Source organism: Sorex fumeus, unplaced genomic scaffold (genome assembly GCF_029834395.1).
Source record: "Sorex fumeus unplaced genomic scaffold, SorFum_2.1 ptg000020l, whole genome shotgun sequence".
NCBI lineage: Eukaryota > Metazoa > Chordata > Mammalia > Eulipotyphla > Soricidae > Sorex > Sorex fumeus.
Genome location: NW_026606077.1, coordinates 14,880,874 through 14,901,644, shown reverse-complemented (window position 1 = coordinate 14,901,644; position 20,771 = coordinate 14,880,874). Strand labels below are relative to the sequence as shown.

The 20,771-nt window shown below is 42.6% G+C and overlaps 1 protein-coding gene across 1 annotated transcript in view; it reads left to right on the top strand.

Annotated features, from left to right (window-relative positions):
• LOC130022732 (histone H2A.V) overlaps positions 1–20,771 on the top strand; it is a 129,294-nt gene that overhangs the window by 83,431 nt on the left and 25,092 nt on the right. The gene's annotated exons all lie outside the window — the stretch shown is intronic.

Here is a 20,771-nt window from a genome sequence, read left to right as displayed (position 1 = left end):
AAGATTTTATTTTAAAAGCTGGCAGTTTTTTTTTTTTTCCGAAGATAAAAGGAGCAGTTTGAAGTTGGGGGTTGCTGAGGTAGCACAAGAGAAAAATCAGGCCTAAAGCACAAGGAAAACTGTTGGAGTGGATTGGTAGCTGCTCACCAAGTTCTTCCCCTGATCTCCATATATGGAGGTCATTACCAAGAAATGGCTTAGAGATGAGTGAGAACTAGATCCCCTTGACTCCACCTTTCGAGCCAGTGAAGTATGGCTAATTCGGCTGTTTCAGCCACTGGTTGGCTGTATTTTAAACCTTAAAACTTGAAGATAACTACAAAAGGAACAGTGTGGCCACAAGCTTGAGCTTTAATGGATTATATGTCCTCATGGAAAAGTTGGGAATAACCAAAACTGAAGTCTTCATCTACCTTCAGTTTATTCTGTGGATTTTTTTTTTCAAATACTAAAGATCCTCAGGTCTAGAATTCCAGCATCATATATTCTTTTAAAACAAATTTTTAAGAACTTGATCCATTGTTTTAGTACCTCACAAAGTTGGCAAATGATGGGTGTTTCAAGCAGCTGTATCCTTTGAAAGCTGATATCCACCTGAATGGAGTTGAAGTGAACTATATTCTGGAAACATTTTTTATACCATCTTGAGATTTCAACAAACTGATTTTCCCAGTTTAGCCAGCTGTCTTTCAAGAATAAAAGTTGGGGTTTTCAAGGATCACCTCTTATATATTTTCAGTGGATTTTCAGTAGAAGTCATTTTTACTAATCAAGTTAATCCCACCGATCAAAAGGTATTCCTAGAAGTGATAGCCCTAGGTAACTTTGAATTGAACCAGAGCAAATGTTCTTTACAAAGTTTTCGGGTATTCTTGTGCGACACCTTCTCAACCAGGAGGCAAGTAACCCCACCTCCACAATTTTAGTATTTTTTTTAATTGCATGCCTGCCCTTTATTTGAGCTGCCTTTTAATTTATTGCATACCATTTTTATTATTTTGGTATTATTCAATCTATACAATCTTTTTGTATTTATTGGGAAATAAGTAATATACAAAAAGTTCATTTTGTGCATTGTGGCTGAGAGGGAGGGAAATAATTGTGTATATATAATTAGGCTTTTAAAAAATTAGGGTATGATTCAATTTTGTTGATCTTAGATATTAAAAATAAATGGAAGAGCCACGAATATTGGTGCCCTTTTCAGACTATTTCTCTACTTTCATCTTCCACAGTAGACTTTTGAACAGATTTTTTTTCAAATCTTTTTTTAAAATTTTTCTCCGTTGCAAAGAATGTTTCCTAAATTGTATGGGAGCAATAGTATTTTTTGATGTTTTAATGACATCCGTATTCTTGTACTGTATTTTGTACTACAAGGCAGCTGTTTTCAATAATGTCCTGCTGTATTTACTTATGTGTTTTGAGTGTTTATTTCTTTGCTGCGGAGAACAAATCCTTAGTTGTAGTAAAAGCTGAGAAGTTAGCATTAAGTTTTGGGGAACTGTTTAAGTTTCAGACTCTGAGGCAGCAATGAAAATTAGGTTACAGCTACTAGTTGATTGCTGTAACTTTTTCATTTTCAAACCATGTACAATTCCTGTATAGACCAACTTTTTTTTTTTTTTTTTTTTTTGCTTCAGTGGTGGTTCTGTTGCTCAGCTGCAGTGAGCCAGTTCAATTTTGCAAAGGTGCAGTACCTCTCCTTTTTAAGGGGTGGATTTAACTCTTTCCTTCCTTTCTGTTTGGCTGAATTGCAGTAACTAGCCTTGCCTTTCTAGTCTGTAGAAATGACAGGGTCGTCACAATCCTTTGCCAGTGGCTACTAAGCTATAATTAGCTGAATAGGAAAAATGTGGAAGTGTCTGAGGCATATAGAGTATATGCCAAGAACACTACCATATATGGCATCAGCTTTGGTTACCAGAGAAATTATCTTAGTCATTAGACCATGTAACAGTAATATATCATATGTAAATCTTTAGATGTCAATTTGAGAATTCTCCCAAAACAGGAGCAAAGAATGCATAAGCTATGTGTTGGAAAAAGTAATTTATATTAAAATTTTGACCTGCCTATGTAGGATTAAGTGGTAAATGTCATAGTGGTGGGTTTTTAAGTCTTAACCAATCTTAGAGGTTTGTCTCCTGCCAGGGGTGGTTCATGGCCTCTTCTCACTGCAGGAAGAGTACAGAGGATGTGGATTAATTGTAGCATTGTGCTGATCCTCATTTCGGTCATTTAGGGACAATAGAAATCTGCAGAGCTCAGGACTCTCTGCTTTCAGTGTATGTTTCATTAAGACAATATTAACAGCCTTCCCAAGACTGCCAGTAAGAACTGCTAATTAAACGATCTTTCTTAAATCCAGTCAGAAAATGGCATTGTACAGGCTCTGGAAAACAAACGGTTTGTTTTGTTTTTCAACCACTATCATGAACAGTGATTTAGAGCTTGTCTTTTTACTTTGGCAAACATCCCAGCTAATCACGTGTTCTAAATAGTTATATTCCTGAGAAGTAGAGACTGAAATGCCATTTTATATAATTGGTAGAATGTTCGGTTCTCAAACACACAGAAGTCTAATTTTAGGAATACATCAAGAGGAGAAAAAAATTCACGAGATGCTAACATTCCTTCTGGTTTCTATTGTCCCTACCTATCATGCAGTGAGGAGACCGACAGTTCTTAGGAAAGAACATTTTCGGTGCATATGCTGCACATAACAAAATGCAAAAATCTATATGGCACCAAAAATCAGAGTGAAAACCAAACCAAAAACCCAGACACCCTATGTTACTATAGAAGGCATGTAGGTGGTATACATGACTAGCTGTGATGCATACATGGCTAATTGTCAAGTCACTTTCCATAATTATTGCAAAATGATCCAGAGACTTTTGGTCCAGGCAGCCATTAGCATGCTTCCTTTACCACCTCTTGATCACTTTGCAGTAAATTGCAGGTCTTTTAGGAGAATCAAGCTTCATTTTTATCAAAACAAAACAAATTTTCCTGTCTTATCTGAAAATGCAGGGTTGTGGGCAAAAGAGGCTGGTTATAATAATGCCCTCATATTGAGTGGTCTGTAAAAGGCTGCACACTTCAGGCTCTATAGTTACTGAGGATGCTTTGTTAAATGTGACCTTGACTGACTTTACAGGGGGCTAGACTATGATCTACACAAGGTATTAAAAGGTGACTATTTTGCATCTACCTTGCTCTTCAGGTAGATGAAATTAAGGACAAGCTTGAGTGTGTAAGCCATGCACATAAGTATTCTTCACTGTAAATTTTGTTTTGTTTTTTAACCCAACTATGGTACTTTGTTCAATCAATGCACAACTGATCTCTCAGTAGATATTCATCTGAAAATAGTGTGGCCTTGATCAGTGAGAAGGGAAAGGAGAGAAGTGACTTTCGCTTATGTAGAAATGACTCGTTTGCTGAGTCTTCGTTCTGCAGCACTCTTCATATCTATGCGTTTGGCATCAGTCTCCTTTTTGATTGGGGGAAGTTAATGTTTGTGACCCTGGAGTTACTAGTTCACTTGAGTTGTCTTCTATTTTTAGGAAGTATCAGGATTGCTCTGATAAGTAACAAAGTTGACTGCTTTGATGTCCAATCTCAGGTTTTAGAGAATATATATAGTGGTGTGAAATCCCACTAACTCTTAAAACAATTTTAATTTAGTACATCCTAAAATTGACATGCATAAGGCCTGTTCAGAGAGCAGAGCCTCCAGCCTTTTGCTCCTTTTCCACTTTGTACTTGAGAAAGTGTCGACTGATTTTGCGTTGTATATTTCCATTTTAACCCTAAGATTCTCAAAGATAAAGCACTTTTTGATCATGAAATACATGGAATCATTGTGTGATGTGGATCATGGTTTCTCAGGCTCCCCTAGATAATCTTATGAGTATTGTTCTAACTCTGTAAGAGTAATAGAAATATTTGCTAATGTTAGAAAGTTTGTATTGTTGGTCCAGAATGCATTTTGCTAGCTTCCAATGGATGGGAGAGTAAACAATGCTGCATTCACAATTTAATAGGTTACTTTCCCTTGAGCCTTAAGGTAACTTTTTTTCCCTTTTTTGTCAGCAACAGCACTGAAGTTACACTAAATGAGATTACTAGTTTTTCAGGGTTGGCTTTAGAGTACTGTAAATCAATTAGCTGTCTTCCTTACGAGTTACTCTCATTGAAGGAACTGGATAATGGGTATGTGGGTGGGACTAGGGTTTGAGGGGAGATAGTTTGTAGAAAAGAAAAAAGAAAAAAAAAAGACACATTTTCTTAAGAGAAATAGAGGTAAGAAATTAAAACGTACATCTTAATGCCCTTTTTGGTATTCCAGATAAGAGGTGGAAGTGGCAAATTATAACTTCACTTAACCCTTTTTTTAACTTAGAAAAGCAAAGTCATCCATTTTCAACGTTAGCCTCCAGAAGTTACGGAGTTTTGAATGGTGAATTCTCTGCATAGCTTAACTTCGGTATTTAAAAGTCATTGTTCTTAGCCCTCAAGACTTAATCTAGTTTCATTGCAGATGTAACATCCTTATTTAACAACTGTCCAGTTGTCACTATGGGAAATAAAATTTGGAAAACGCAAAAATAAAAATTGTCAGGGACTGGAGAGATAGTACAGTGGGTAGAGTGCTTGCCTCACACGTGACCAACCCAGGTGCATTTCCTGGCATCCTATATGGTCCCTTAAGCACCACCAGGTATGATCTCTGAATGCAGAGCCAGGAGTAAGCTCTGAGCACTGCTGGGTGTGGCTCAAAAATCAAAAAATAATAGAATTGCCATAAAGGCTTACTAAACCCTACTAATTTGCTATTGGTAGGTGTACCCCAGTCCAAATAGGACCTTTTATTAGTATCTGTTTCCTGTTGAAATAGGGAATGTAACATCTGTGTAACCAATTTATTCACAATCTTTAGCTTCCATTTGAAAATCTTAACACATACCTCATAAATTAGTCATTTCAATCAGGATAGGTGAAGCCAAGTTAAAACAGCAGCAGATGCCTTATTGGACATTTTACTGCACACAAGGACTTAGAGACTTCACTTTTCCCCTACCAGTTTGATGCAAGAATATGACTATCCTTAATACGAGATTTTGAGTCTAGGAGCAGATTTCATTACCTTTATGTTATATCTAAAATATCCCTTGACATGGACAAGAGAGGGCTTGATTATCTTGGATGAATTGTGGACCCAGATCATCATTGGAGAGAAAGCAATGGACTTACCCACCAAAATTGCAGGAGATAAGAGTTTGTCTTCCCCCGCCCCCCTTCAGTAACTTCAGTGGCTAACTAAACATTGATTTAGGGCCTGGGAAATTGATCAAGGGCCCTAAATGACATACTCTACATGCAGAAACCCAGGATTTGGTTCCTGTCACTGCATGGTCCCCTTAGCATCATCAGATTGGCCCAAAAATAAAAAAAGGGGCCTGATATATAGTACAGGGATTTAGGTGCTTGCCTTCCATGCAGTCAGCCTTGGTTTGATTTCCCAGGACCACATGGTTCCCCCAGGTGCCACCTTGAGCATAGCCAGATAGAGCTTTACAAAACAATAGAAATTAATTTGGATCAGAGCTATAACCACAGGGAGGAGCCTAGGACTTTTGAAAGCTGGAATTCTATCACTAAGTACATTTGTGTTATATAGGAACTTGGGGGTTTTATTTTGAACAGTTTAGCCCTTTCTCCCAGCCCGCTGGTTACCTCTGTACAAAAGCTCTCGGAATTTCTAGAAGAGAGTAGATTGGACAAAAAGTATAGAAACTGATCAGCACAGGGCCTACTTACAAAGAGTATAGTTTTGCACATGATGGTAGCAAGCAAGTATATTAAGTCTTTTTAAATATTTGAATGACAAAATTATCAGTGTGTGTCACTGTCCTCCCATTGTTCATCGATTTGCTTGAGCGGGCCCAGTAACGTCTCCATTGGAGACTTTGTTGTTACTGTGTTTGGCATATCGAATACATCACGGGTGGCTTGCCAGACTTTGCCGTGCGGGCGAGATACTCTCGGTAGCTTGCTGGGCTCTCCGAGAGGAGCGGAGGAATCGAACTCGGGTCGGCCATGTTGGCTGCATGCAAGGCAAACTCCCTGCCGCTGTGCTATCGCTCTTTTTCCCATAGTTCTGAAACACTTAAGAGTGTTTGTTTGTTTGGTTGGTTGGGTTTTTTTTTTTACTTTTGTGCCTTCCTTCATGCAGATGATTTTCCAAGATAATTTTTAAAAGTCTCTTCATTTTCTGAGTTTTTTCCATATAGCGCTTCCATTATGTAAGGAACCTTCACTGCCAATCGAATCTACCAGGGACTTCTTAGATGAGATTCTTTACTCCAAAGTTAGGACTAATGTCTTGCCAGTAGGGAATCTAACGAAGTAATTTGAATGAGTTCAAACCAAAACTTGATAGCAGGAGACGGCTTCCTGATCTAGATGTCCAACTAGAATTTAGGTTGGAAGTTACTTTAAAAGGAATTTTTGGAGATGTCTTCAGTCTGTGTAAATACCCACATGCTTGTGCATTGTAAACTTAAGTGTGTATTCGATGTATGAATTTGTAGAACTGATTCTGCTTCAAGAGAAGCTGCACCTTTAATTTTATAAGGTTCCCTCCACCTGTAACCCTATAAATATTTGTAAATAGAACACTAAAATTTGTAGTAATAGGATCAATTTCAGAATATCTGCTGAGAGACCAAAAAGTTCATTTTTTTAAGTACCTTGGTTAAAGAGTAAAGATTATGCCTCTTATTTTTTAAAAGAAGAATGCACTTTAACAAACAGAGCTGCATGGGCAATTCAAACAAATCCGTGAAGTCCAGTACCCATTCACAAACCACACTTCCTGGAAACCGTTCAAAAGCAGATGGGCTCTTAATCTCACTGCCTGGAGGTTGAAGCTCAGATTCTGGTCGATTTCAAGATGAGCAGGGTTGCTTCAAAAGAGCAATGTGAATACAGCCAGAAGCTTCAGACAGGTCTGTAAAGTGGCGGGTCCCGTATGTACCACTAACTAGCAAAACTGACAGAAAAACACATATGAAAAAAAAATGTTTAAGAATCCTTAATGCTGGTGTGCACTCCGTACAATAGCAGACTTTTGCAAATGGAGTTTTACAGTCTATATTTAAAAAATTGTATGTTTGTAACAAATAAAGTATGCGGAAAAGTGAATGACAATCTTGTGCCATTGTGTCTCATTGAAGGAATCAAAGGGTAACATGGTAGAGAAATACTGCCTGCCATCTGCTTAAATTCACAAATGTATGAGAATGGATGTTTCCACTTGGAGTAACTTGAAAGCCATTTCATATTTCATATAAAGTATAGCCATCTACTGGAACTGCAGGCTTCCCTTATCGAGTTGTCTTGTAACTTACTGCCCTCCTAAGTAAAGTTACCATTTTTTGTTTGTTGGGACGTGGAGGGAGGCAGTGTTCAGGGGTACTCCTTGTTCTGTGCTCAGGAATCATTCCGGGGGGACTCAGGACCATATGGGATGCCGGGAATTGAACCCTAGTTGATCATATGCAAGGCAAGCACCAGCTGTACATCAAAACTATGTTTTGTTTTTTCTTTTTGGGTCACACCCGGCGATGATGCACAGGGCTTACTCCTGGCTGTGCACTTAGGAATTACCCCTGGCAGTCCTCAGGGGACCATATGGGATGCTGGGAATTGAACCCGGGTCAGCAGCATGCAAGGCAAATGCTCTACCTGCTGTGCTATTATTGCTCCAGCCCCCAAAACCATATTAACACTGTTGTAAACCTGTTATTTAAACTACAATTTTTTTTAAATGATCCATTTGGGACCAGAGTGATAGTATCGTGGGTAGTGTACTTGCCTTGTACACGACTGACCCAGATTTGACCCACACACACCTCATTTGTTTCCTGAACACTCCCATGAATGTTAACAGGCACAGAGCCAGAAGTAAGCCCAGAGCACCAGCAGGTGTGGCCCAAAAAACAAGCAATTATCCATAGATCCCTGCTGTGGTTCCCAAACTTTCAGGTCCCAGGAACCCCTTTTAACACTTGAAGTTCACTGAACTCTCCAAGGAGTTTTGTATGTTGGGTTTAAATAATAGAAATGGATGTGGTAGGGTGCTCAGGAGCCAGGGCCAGCAACTAAGGACATCACCCCTGCAGGCTTGTGCTCTGTGCTGTGCTTGATCTATGTTCCCAGAATTAAAACTTGGTTTTGTTTTTAGGCCACCCCAGTGATGCCTAGGAGTTAGTCCTGGCAAACCCAGGGGACCATTTGGGATGCCAGGGATTGAACCTAGGTTGGACTTACGCAAGGCAAATGCCTTACCTGCTGTACTTATTGCTCTGGCCCCTAGAAACCAGTTTTAAGGCACAGACATTCCATCTGCTCTCAGCAATGACATTACATCATTCAGTTTGGGAAGCTGACTGGAGGAAACTCAGAAGTGAACGATCTATGAGGATGTTTTAGAAGGATTACCTAAGAAGTGACCCCTTGAGGGGCTAACCATCTAATAGTTCAGTGGTATTATTTTTTTCAGATTACTGTGAGATACACGATTACAAAGTTGCTCATGATTTTCAGTCATACAATGTTCCAACACCCATCTCTTTGAGATGACCTTTTTTTGTCCCCCAAAATTTTTGAGTGACTTCATGTGTGTTGGCACATAAAATAGGTACACAAACCATTTATTGGTAATCATAATTTTGTTTGGGCCACACCTGGCAGCGCTCAGGGCTTATTCCCGTCTCTGCACTCAGAAATTACTCCTAATCTTGCATTAGGGATTGAACCTGGGTTGGCCATGTGCAAGGCAAGCGCCTTACCTGCTGTACTAGTTCCCTGGCCCCTAAATTAATTTTTTTAATTGAATCACACCCTAAATTAATTTTTAAACCTTTTCTAAAAGCTAGGTGAGAGGCTGGAGCAATAGCACAGCAGGTAGGGCGTTCACCTTGCATGTAGCCGACCCAGCTTCAATCCCCAGCGTCTCATAGGGTACCAAGAGTCCACCAGAAATGATCCCTGAGCACTGCTGGGTATGGCCCAAAAAAACAATAAATAAAAGCTACGTGACGCTATATGTGTTTGCAACTGGCACTTTAAGAAACCAGAGCTAAGAGAACCCACCTGCAAGTTAGGGCCTCAAGTACCATCCCCAGCACTAGTACATTTGCTGAGCACAATCCTGAGGGCTATGTGTGTTCCTGCAGCTTTTCGGTCAGTGATTTTCCACCATGCAGCAGTCTGGGTATGTGCCAGCACCACGGCTAAAAAGGGGCTGGAGGGGCTGGAGCAATAGCACAGCAGGTAGGGTGTTTGCCTTGCACGCGGCCGACCTGGGTTCAATTCCCAGCATCCCATATGGTCCCCTGAGCACCGCCAGGGGTGATTCCTGAGTGCAGAGCCAGGAGTAACCCTTGTGCATCACTGGGTGTTACCCAAAAAGCAAAAAAAAAAAAAAAAAGGGAGGGGACCTAGAAACACAGCCAGCACCATGAATGGCTGCGGGAGCACAAACCAGGCATGTGTGTCACCCAATGTCGATAGCGAAGGGAAAGAAAGTTGAGAGGGGACTCCCACTTTGATCCAACAATCCCACTTCTAGGAATCTCCCCAAAATATAACAACATGGTAGCCCTCTGGGACCTTTGGTCACTTTGCTCCCTGGAGTGAATTACCTGCAAGGAATTCTTAAAGTCAGAACATCATGCTCGGACTCATTTTTGACCACGTGTTTGTCGAAGTTGAACTATTCTAAATGTACTGTAATCCTGATTTTTCTGTAGGGAGGAGGATCCTCCCATGAGGCTCTTGGGGCCCAGGTTCCACCCATGCCTGAGGCTCAGTACTGGGGCCCAGGGACTCGGTGCTGCTCCAGTCCTGCCCTACCGGTGATTACCTAGGCCACTGTGTGAAGTGATATCCCAGGACTACATCCAGTGGCACCCAGGAGGCCATCTGTGCCAAACACTAACCGGGTCCAGCATGCACCTTAACCACTGCACTCTCCCCCCAACCCCAAGCTGAGAATTTTTTGCTTGAAAAAAATAAAAGCTTCTGGAAGCCAATCTCATGCACTGGAGGGGAAAGTAGCTGGGATGGGAAAAGGAGCACTAAGTAAATGGTGGTTGGAAGGATCACTCGGGATAGTAGATGCGTGCTGAAAGTAGATTATCAACCCAACATGATGGCCACTTGATATCTGTATTGCAAACCATAACACCCAAAAGGACAGAGAGTACAAGGGAATGTGTCTGCCACAGAGGCAGGGGGTGGGATGGGGTGGGGTTGGGGGAGGGATACTGGGAACATTGGTGGTGGAGAATGGGCACTGGTGGAGGGATGGGTACTTAAACATTGACTGGAACGCAATCATGAAAGTTTGTAAATCTGTAACTGCATCTCACAATAATTTGTTAAAAAAAAGTTAAAAAATTTTTAAAAACTATAATTGTTGTCAAATTTGGGGGAAAAATAAAGGCCTCTTTCTTTCCTTTTTTTGAGTGTGGGGAGGGTACAGCCAGTGGTACTCAGGGCTTACTACACCAGGCTCTGTGCTCAGAGATCACTCCTGGTGGGGCTTAAGGAAACCATATGTGGTGCCAGGGATCAAACCTGGGTCAGCCCTACTCACTGAACTATTGCTCCACCCCCCCAAAATCCACTTTTTTGTTTCGTTTTTTGGGTTTTGGAGAGGGGGTTGTTCTGTTTTTGGTTTGGGGCCACACCTGGCTGTGCTCATAGCTTACTCCTCGCTCTGTGCTCTGGGATTCCTCCTGATGGGGCTCAGGGCTCAGTATGGGGTGCCAAGGGTTGAACCTGGGTTAGCAATGTGCAAGGCAAGCACTCATCCCACTGTACTATGCTCCATCCCCACTTTTTTTTTTCTTTTTGGGTCACACCCAGCAATGCTCAGGGGTTACTCCTGGCTCTGCACTCAGGAACCACTCCCAGCGATGCTCGGAGGACCATATGGGATTATGGGAATCGAACCCAGGTCGGCCGCGTGCAAGGTAAACACCCTACCCGCTGTGCTGGAGTAAGTCCAGCACCCTCCCCCCGCCACTTTTTATTTTTGAAAAACAAGTTTCTAACCAACTTTCAAATTATTGGGTTGGTTTCTACACTTTCTCAAAACATGCATACGCTAAAGTTAATTCACATCAAAGAAATTTTAAAGTATTTATCTAAACTCTACATTTTACCTTGTATCAGTGCTAATTTTGTTTTGTTTTGTTTTGGGGCCAACCTAATAGTGCTCAGGGTTTACTCATGGCTCTGTGCTCAGGGATCACTGCTGGCAGAGTTTGAGGGGCCCTATGTGGTGCTGAGGATCACACCCAGCTCAACTGCATGCAAGGCAAGTACTTATCCACTTGTACTATCGCTCTGGCCCTCTTTTCAATAATTTTTTATTGGATCTCTATCTTTAATAGATGAGCAGTTATAGCTTTCAAGTCACTTTTGTTGGTGTTACTTATTCAAGCTTAGCCAATAATGCCTATTAAGCTTGTTAAGTAAAAGAACATTTGCAGAGGAAGGGAGCTCGCCTGATGATGCTCGCAGGTTGGATTATAGTTCCAAGTATTTCAGAGTTAACATAGGGTTGTTCTTTCTCCTCCCACAGGGGGCTTAGGTTGAACTGCACCCACTCTTGTGCTCCTGGGGCCAACCCTATCCCACCAGAGCACTCCCAATTTTCCATGTTTATCTTTAAGCTCTCCTTTGTGCTCTTCTTCCCCTATCAGTCACAAATATCTCCAAATCAGACATAATAACTTATAAAGTCAAGCCTTCTGATGGCTCTGGGTTTTTTACAGGTAAGTGAAATATTGCTTTTCTCTTTCCTTTATGTCCTTTGCATATTTTTATTTTAGAGCAATGTCCCTTTTTTATAGACACAGGAAGTCAATGCTATGCTTTTGTAAGTTGGGAATTAATTTTGAATAAACTTTTACTCCTGGACATATACTTGACTTAAGCCTCAGTTTCTCCTATATTGACCTGAATTTGTTATACCCCAAAAGGTGGGTCCCACCGAGGGATTTGGATGAAGCCGGGGCAAACCATAAGCTACTCTGGCTTCTACATGGACCTGCCTAAGGATCATAGCAGTATAGTAAGTTAAGATCATGGTCATGGAACAAGCTTGACATATCCCCAAAAAAGTAACTGAATAAGGACCCTGTTGAGGTTAAGAAAACCTAACCTGGGGGCCTGAGTGATAGTACAGCAGGTAGAGAGTTTGCCTTGCACATGACCAACCCAGAGTCATCCCTAGCATTCCATATAGTCCCCCAAGCACCTCCAGGAGTAATTCCTGAGTGCATAGACAGGAATAACCTCTGAGCATCATTGGGTGTAACCCAAAAAGCAAAAAAAAAAAAAAATCCTAACTTGGCCTGAGGGCTGTAGTTTGGGAAATATAGCCTAATGTCCCCAGGAAGAGTCACCCTTCACCATGAAACCAGAGAGACCATTTAAGCTTAGTCTAGGGTATAGATCTATGGCAGAATCTCCTGCTCCCGCACCAGACTGTCTTCACCGGGGCCCCTCGGAAGGGGGCGGGTTGAGTTTTCCTCCCTGCCCCAAGCAGAACCCTGGCAGCCGAAAACCTCCAGAACCCAGCTACAGCCATGCTCAAGGCCACTCTCCATATGCTCAGACAAGCCTCACGCATGAACGAACTGGCAGAGTATCCCAGGTATGCAGGATTGGGGCTGAGATCTGCAAGCCTGCTCGGATTGGGACTGGGTCTCCTCCACCCAGATCCCCCATTTTCCAGTAGCTTAGCAGTCACACCCACAAACTGCCCCCCGGGGTCATGTAATCCCATCAATGGCCAAGATCCAGAGACTATAAAACAAAGCTCCTGAAAGACCTCTTATAGTCTAGCCCAGCCCACTGATGTACCTAAAGCAGCACACATGTGTTTGGTTTTAACATACTTGTTTGTATTCTCTTATATACATTCTCCGTCCCTCTAGGAAAGCCCAGCAAGCTACCAAGAGTATCCCACCCGAACAGTAGAGCCTGGCAAGCTCCTTGTGGCATATTTGATATGCCAAAATCAATAACAATAACCGGTCTCATTCCCCTGACCCTGAAAGAGTCTCCAATACAGTCTTACGCATGAAGGAACTGGCAGAGTATGGGAAGGCAAGTAAGGAGAGGCTGCTAAAATCTCAGAGCTGGGACGAATAGATATGTTATTGGTGACAGCTCGAGCAAATCGATGAACAATGGGATGACAATGATAGTGATACAGTGATACTAGGGTATAGATAAAAGTCTGTATCTCTTACTGTGTTTATAGAAAATGACTAGAAGTGTTATTAAGAAGTAAATTTAATATTATTGCTTAAATGGATTATGAGTGAAGGAAAGGAGAAAGCAATATGCCCCTCGATGGAATGCCACCCAGGGCGGATCTCCTTGAAGAAAGCTGCAGTGCTGGAGCCCCTCAGTAGAATTCCATCCTTGGGTGGACCCCCTAGAAGAATGTCCCCTGAAGGAGGGGGGTTACATCTGTTCATTGTTAATGTTCAACCACACCTATGTTTAATTGCTGCCCCCCAACCCTTAACAATTTATAATAATCCTGATTGATTTGAATAAGCTACCACTGGCTACCAGCATGTAAACCTTTCTTTCATCCATTGACTTGGGGGATGGTCATCGGCCCCAAACACAACAGGGAACCTCTGTCACCACAGGATGGTAATTCAGACACACAGGTTACTCCTAGCTCTGTGTTCAAGGATCACTCCTGTCGGGAACCGTAGGGAGTGCTGGTGATTGAACCCAGTTCAGCTGCATGCAAGGCAAGTGCCCTACCCACTGTACTATTGTTCTGGCCATACAATTAAAAAATAATAATAATTTTGTTTTGTTTTTGGGCCACACCCTGCAATGCTCAGGGGTTACTGCACTCTTCACTCTGCACTGGTAACTGGCTCTGCACTCAGAGATCGTGCCTGACATGCTCAGGGGTGCATACGGGATGCCAACAATCAAACCCAGGTCAGCTGTATGCAAGGCAAGCACCCTGCCTAATGTTCTATCTCTCCAGCTTCAGTATAAGAAAAATATATATATATATTACATAATCACCTTTGCTTCCTTTTTGTTGGTGTCTTTGCAAAGACAGCACATGGTTAATGGACATGGCTGGGTGCCCACACACATGTTCACTGAAGGTCGCACACTGTTAGTCACGGTATGCACACATGCTTGGTAACAGTGCACTAAAGATGACACTTGGTTGTAGCCCCAGAACTGCAAATGGCAATACTGGTATTATACTCTGTGTGTGTGTGTGGGGGGGGGGGGGGATGCAGGGATCGGTGCATTGCCTCAAAACTGTAAGGCAGGAGACCTACCAACAACCTATTCCCCTGTCCTGCCAGGCAAATCTGAAGAACCTCATTATTATGAGAAACAACAATAGAGGAGTCAGAGCAATCACACAGCAGGGAGAGTGCTTGCCTTGCGCATGGCTGAGTTTAATGCCCAGTACACCATATGGTCCCCCAAGCCCACCAGAAATGATCCCTGAGCCAGGTGTAGCCCAAAATCCAAAAGGAAAAAGAAAAATATTACTGTCACCAAAGGAGTCCTTCACATATGTCAACAACTTAGAAAAGTCACCATAGGATGCAATTTGGAAGAAAACTGCAGACTTTTTGATTTTGGTTTTCTTTGTGGGGAAGGGGCTTGGGTCACACTCAGCAGTACTCAGGGGTTACTTTTGGCTCTGTACTCAGGAATTACCCATGGCTGTGCTCAGAGAGCCATATGAGATGCTGGGAATCAAACCTGGGTTGGCAAACACCATACCTTCTGTACTATCACTCTGGCCCCCTCTGCAAATAGCTTCATGAAAAACAAAAATAATATGCTATATGAGTGTTCTATTTCTTCGGGAAAAAATATGTCCTCATGCTATTAAGACAGAAACACGAGTGGTAGTGCGGCCGGGAGGTAGCTCAAAGGGCTGAAGTGTGCCTCTCGAGCTCTAGGTCCCAAAGCTCCCTCTAAGGACCATACTGTGGGTGGAATCCTGGGGACCACTGCACTGTGACCCAAAGGACTGAACTCTCAGCTCTACCACCGGCAAAGTATCCTGGGGAACTACCATCAGGTTCCCAAACATTTCTGGAAAGGCACCTCAAAAAAAAAACAGAAAAGTTTAAGAAATTAAAATGTTGCTGAATACAAAAATATTACTCAGATATTTTTTAATTCTTATTTATATAGCGGTAGGGCATTTGCCTTGCAAGCGGCCAACATGGCCGACCCGAGTTCGATTCCTTCACCCCTCTCAGAGAGCCCGGCAAGCTACCGAGAGTATCTTGCCTGCACGGCAAAGCCTGGTAAGCTCCCCGTGACGTATTCGATATGCCAAACACAGTAATAACAAGTCTCAAGATGGAGATATTACTGGGCCCGCTCGAGCAAATCAATGAACAACGGGAGGACCGTGATATTTTTTTAATTTGGAGGCCACACCCTGAGTGCATAGGGCTTATTCCTCGTTCTACACTCAGGAATTATTCCTGGCAAGGCTCAGAGAACCATATGGGGTGCTGGGGATCAAACCTGGATCAGTCATGTGTAAGGCAAATACCCCCACTTCAGTCTTCTTAAGTTCTTGTTTATATGCCTATGTCCTCAAGCAAATAATTTTTTAAAAAACAAGAATCTGGAGCACAAGACAATGGTTAGGGTGCTTGCTTTAACCCTGGAACCCCATATGGTCCCCAAGTCCCACAGAATGAGCCCTGAGCACAGAGCTAGGAGTAAGCCCTGACACAGCCAGGAGTGGGACCAAAAACAATTTTTTTTTAATTTAAGACATTTTTTTGACATGACTTTGACTTTTATATGACAACTTTGTAGTTTATTGTACAATCACACTATCCATAGTAAATAGTTTTTTTAAGTAATTTTTTAAATTTTTATTGAAGGGTTGGGGCCAGGCCAGTGGTGATCAGGGGCTATTCCTATCTCTGAGCTTCTGAATGACCCCTAGCAGTTCTCAGGGAACCATCTGCTGTGCTGGGGATTCAAACCAAGTTGGTGAGATGCATGCAAGGCAAGCATCTTTAACTCTGTACCCAGTTCTTAAAATTTCTTAATTATTTACTTGTTTTTCTCCCTACCCTCCTACATTTTTTCACTGGGGTGTACATCCCAATGCAGTATATATATAGTGTATGTATAAAGGATATACAGTGTATATAAAGGATATATATTTATATATATCCTTCATATAGGATTGCACTGGATCCTGTATAATCCCAACTCAATTCAATATATCAAAGTAAAAGAAACAAACCAAAATTAATCTTTCCGGCCTTCAGTGTCATTATGAGACAGACAGATGGGCAGACACAGACATACATTTAATGGCCCTAGCCAGACTGTAGATCTTGTCAAACAAGACTACTAGAGGAATAATGTCCCAGTAAAATAAAACCACAGACAGAAAAGGGCCAGGAGCGATAAACAACAGGGAGGGCACTTGTCTTGCAGGCTGTCAACCTGGGTTCAATCTCCACCATCCCATATGGTCCACTGAGCACCAATAGTGACTCTTGAGTACAGATCCAGGAGTGAGCCCTGAGCATCACCGGGTGTGGCCAAAAGAACAAAACCAACCAAACATAGAGAACCAAACTCTAAGCCCCAGAAATCTCAAAGCTGAGGATGAAGTTAGGCAGCAAAGGAGATGTTTTGCCTGCATCAAGTAGCATGGACAGGAACAATGAGTGTATTTGCTCTTTAAAGCCCCAGTCTTGGGGCTAGAATGATAGGACAGGGGTTAAGTCTCTTGATTTACAATGTGGACTAGCCCAGGTTTGATCCACGTCACCACACATGGTCCCTTGAGCACTACTGGAGTAACCCCCTTGGCACAAAGCCAAGAGTAAGCCCTGAGCATAGCCAGGTGTGGTTCAACACTATAATTAATTAATTAAACCCCCACAGAGCTGGAGAGATAGCACGATAATAGAGTGGGTAAGACATTTGCCTTACAAGCAACCAACAGGGGTTCAATCCCCAGAATCCCATATGGTCTCCTGAGCCCCACCAGAAGTGGTCCCTAAGTGCAGAGCCAGGAGTAAGTCCTTAGAACAACCAGGCGTGGCCCCCCCAAAGAAGAAAAAAGGTTTCAAGCCCATATCTTTCTTGACTGTAGGATAACATTGATTTGTCCTTTCTCCCTTGCCACAGGAGCTTAGGTTTATCAGGTTACACCCATCACAGTGCTCCCGAGTCACTCCCATTCCTTTGTTTATCTGTAACCTAGAAGAAGGGCGTGTCCTTACTCCCAAAAAAAAAAAAGTTGTTAGTGTCTAAAGGGCAAAGAAAGAACTCTAGGCTCCCAGGCTTCTCAGTTAACTGACATTAAAGAGTCAGGACGCCTAGAGAAGGCCGCCCTGGAGAAGCAGCTCAGGTCTCTGAGGAGACGGCTGGCTCGTGCTGGTAAAGACAGTGAAAGCAACGAAGCTGATCGCATGAGGTGGGCAATCTGCTAATGCTACCAACAGAACTGCTGTTCCCCAACAGAGACGCATTGCTGGGTGATGCTCAGAGAAGCAAAGAGGAGGCAAAGACTTCGGTTTCCCTTTAGCGCCCCCTTCTGGCAAAGGTTAGCAAGGAAGCAAAAACAAAAATGGAAGCAAGGTAGCAAGGAAGACAAAGCAGAAATGTTCACAGTCAAGTTTAGCGTAGGTAGTGCGACTTGCATCCATATTACCATCATTGGAACCAGGCAGGTTTTAGCTGCTGGGATCTGGCCTAAACACTCCAGGGATATGAAAAACATATAAAAGGTAGAAAGTTAGTGCAGGTTAAGGCACTGGCAGCAGAGTCCATATCAACTTTCCTGCACCTCGCAGGGGCTCCAGGCCACCACCAGGACTGACCGGGCAGTGAGCAGGAGTAGCCCTTGAGCAGCACCTTTAGGCCAGATGTGGCCCAAAACAAACTGCCCCCAGACATATATTTAAAAAGAAGAATTGGGGATTGAGAGGTAGTATACTTTCAGAGGTCTTGCCTTGCACACAGCCAGCCCAGGTTTGACCCGTGGCTGCCCATATGGTTTCCCCAGCACCACCAGGAGTGATCCCTGAGTACATAGCTAGGATTCAGCCCTGAGCACTGCTGGGTGTTGCCCAAACACCACCCCAAAATGAAAGAAAAATTAAAAAGGGAATTTGGGCCCGAGAGATAGCTCAACATTTGAACATATACTTTGCATTTGGGAGACCTGGGTTTGACCCCAGACACCACATGGGTTCCCCATGCACCAGCAGGAGAGACACCTAGGCACAGAATTGGGAGGAGCTCCAAGAAATATCTGAATGTGCACTCTGGAAAAAATAATTTGACTGCCCTTTACAAGAGTTGCCAACAAAAATTGGCCCTTGGTGACAGAGAGATAGCACAATGGGTACAGTGTTTGTTTGCTTAAAACTGACCCAGGTTCAATCTTTGGCACCTCATATGGTTCCCAAGCCCCTCCAGAAGTGATTTCTGAGTGTTGAACCAGGAGAAAGCCCTGAGCAACGGTATGTCCCCCAAAACTGCTTCTTGAAGGCTTTATCTTTTGGAGAGAACTTCAGCATTAAAAAGAAATTTAGGGGACTAGAGAGATAGTACAGTGGGTAGGGCTCTTGCCTTGCACACAGCTGACCTGGTTTTAATCCCCAGCACCCCATATGGTCCCTACAAAACCACTAGGAATTATTCCTGAGCACCACTGGGTATGGCCCCCAGACAAAAACAAAACAAAAAATAAAATAAAAGTGACTTCAGTGCTATTGTAAATGATGATCACTCAATAAAATTAATGAATAATAAAGTCAATAAAATTTAAATTCCTCCTCAACCCTTCCTCTCAGAATCCATTTAGTGGACAACTTGGCTATTAAACTTCCTTTAACAAAGCTACCTGCTTGGATCCTGGGGTTGCAGAATTTTTTTCAAATTTTAAAAAACTGAACATTTTAAAAATTTATTTCTTGATTGAATCACAGAAAGATACACAGTTACAAAGTTGTTCATGATTGGGTTTCAGTCATATAATGAAACTGAACCTTTTAGAATCTATGTACTAACTATGTCCTCTCTAAAATATAAAACTTTCAGTGCCAGAGAGATAGTACAGCGGGGAGGGCACTTGCCTTGCACGTGACTGAACCAGGCTCACTCCCCAGCACCCCATATGGTCCCCTGACCATTACCAGAAGTGATCCATGAGCGCAGCCAGTGTAACCCTAAAACAAAAACAACAAATACTCCACAGCTCTTATGCCCTCCCTAAACTAAAGCTAGTATTACTTTGGAAAATTATTAGCAATATTTATACTTTAAGACAAAAATATTTTTGCTATGTATAAGTAGCTAAATTAATTTTATTATAGTTTAGGTAACAGGTTTCACAGGTTATGGTGTTGAGGTACAGTTATTGCACCTCACTATCACCCAACACCCCCTTTGGCTCTCCTGTCCTTATGTTACTTCTCGTTCACTCTTACTGCTAAACTAAACTGACATCTTAATACCAAGCATGTAAAAGTAAAGTAAAGGCCCTCCCGTTGTTCATCGATTTGCTCAAGCAGCCCAGTAACGTCTCCATTATGAGACTTGTTACTGTGTTTGGCATATCGAGTACGTCACGGGTAGCTTGCCAGGCTCTGCCGTGCGGGCGAGATACTCTCGGTAGCTTGCCGGGCTCTCCGAGAGGGGCAGAGGAATCGAACTCAGGTCGGCCATGTTGGCTGCATGCAAGGCAAACGCCCTACCGCTGTGCTATCGCTCCAGCCCACCAAGCATGTAGTGTGCTGTAGTGTGCTGAAATAAAGAAAAGAAATATTTGAACAACTATGTAATCTTCAAATACAGAAAAACAATGCCTTGAGAAAGTTGTTGCTATTAACGAAAGGTATTCACTTGCATCTTACAATACTTATTTAATTATGAAAACCAAAAATCTCTGTGATAAATCTTGTATTATCTGCTGATATTTTAATACCAGAAATGAGAGGTCGGAGCTGGAGCGATAGTACTGCAGGTAGGGTGTTTGCCTTGCACGCGGCCGACCAGGGATCCCGTATGGTCCCCCAAGCACTTCCAGGAGTGATTCCTGAGTGTAGAGTCAGGAATAACCCCTGAGCATCACTGGGCGTGACCTAAAAAAAAAAGAAAAAAAAAGAGATGGGAGGGTTGATGATAGCACAGTGGATAGGGTGTTTGCCTTGCATATGGCCAAGCCACTTCATATGGTTCCCCAGACCTCCCAGGAGTGATTCCTGAGCACAGGGCCAGAAGTAAGCCCTGAACAGAGTTGGGTGTAGCCTTTCCAAGAATATTTCTTTAATATTAGAAATAGTTTATGGGGAAAACAGGAAATGAAATGTATATAACTCCTTTATCAAATGATTGTTTTTGTGATTTGGATCACACCCAGTGGTGCCCACGGCTTGCTTCTGACTCTCCACTCAGGGCTCACTCCTAACAGGGTTTGGGGGACGATACGGGGTGCCTGGATCGGCCGCATTTAAGGCCACCCCCATGTCCTCTATACTGAGGTCTCCAGTAGGGATTATTATTTTGTCTCCCTTTGAAAGGCACATGAGAAGGAAAGCTATGTATCTTAAGGTCGTATCTGACTTTCTCATAGATGAAAATTTACAGTGAAAAAAACTGGGGTGGAGTCT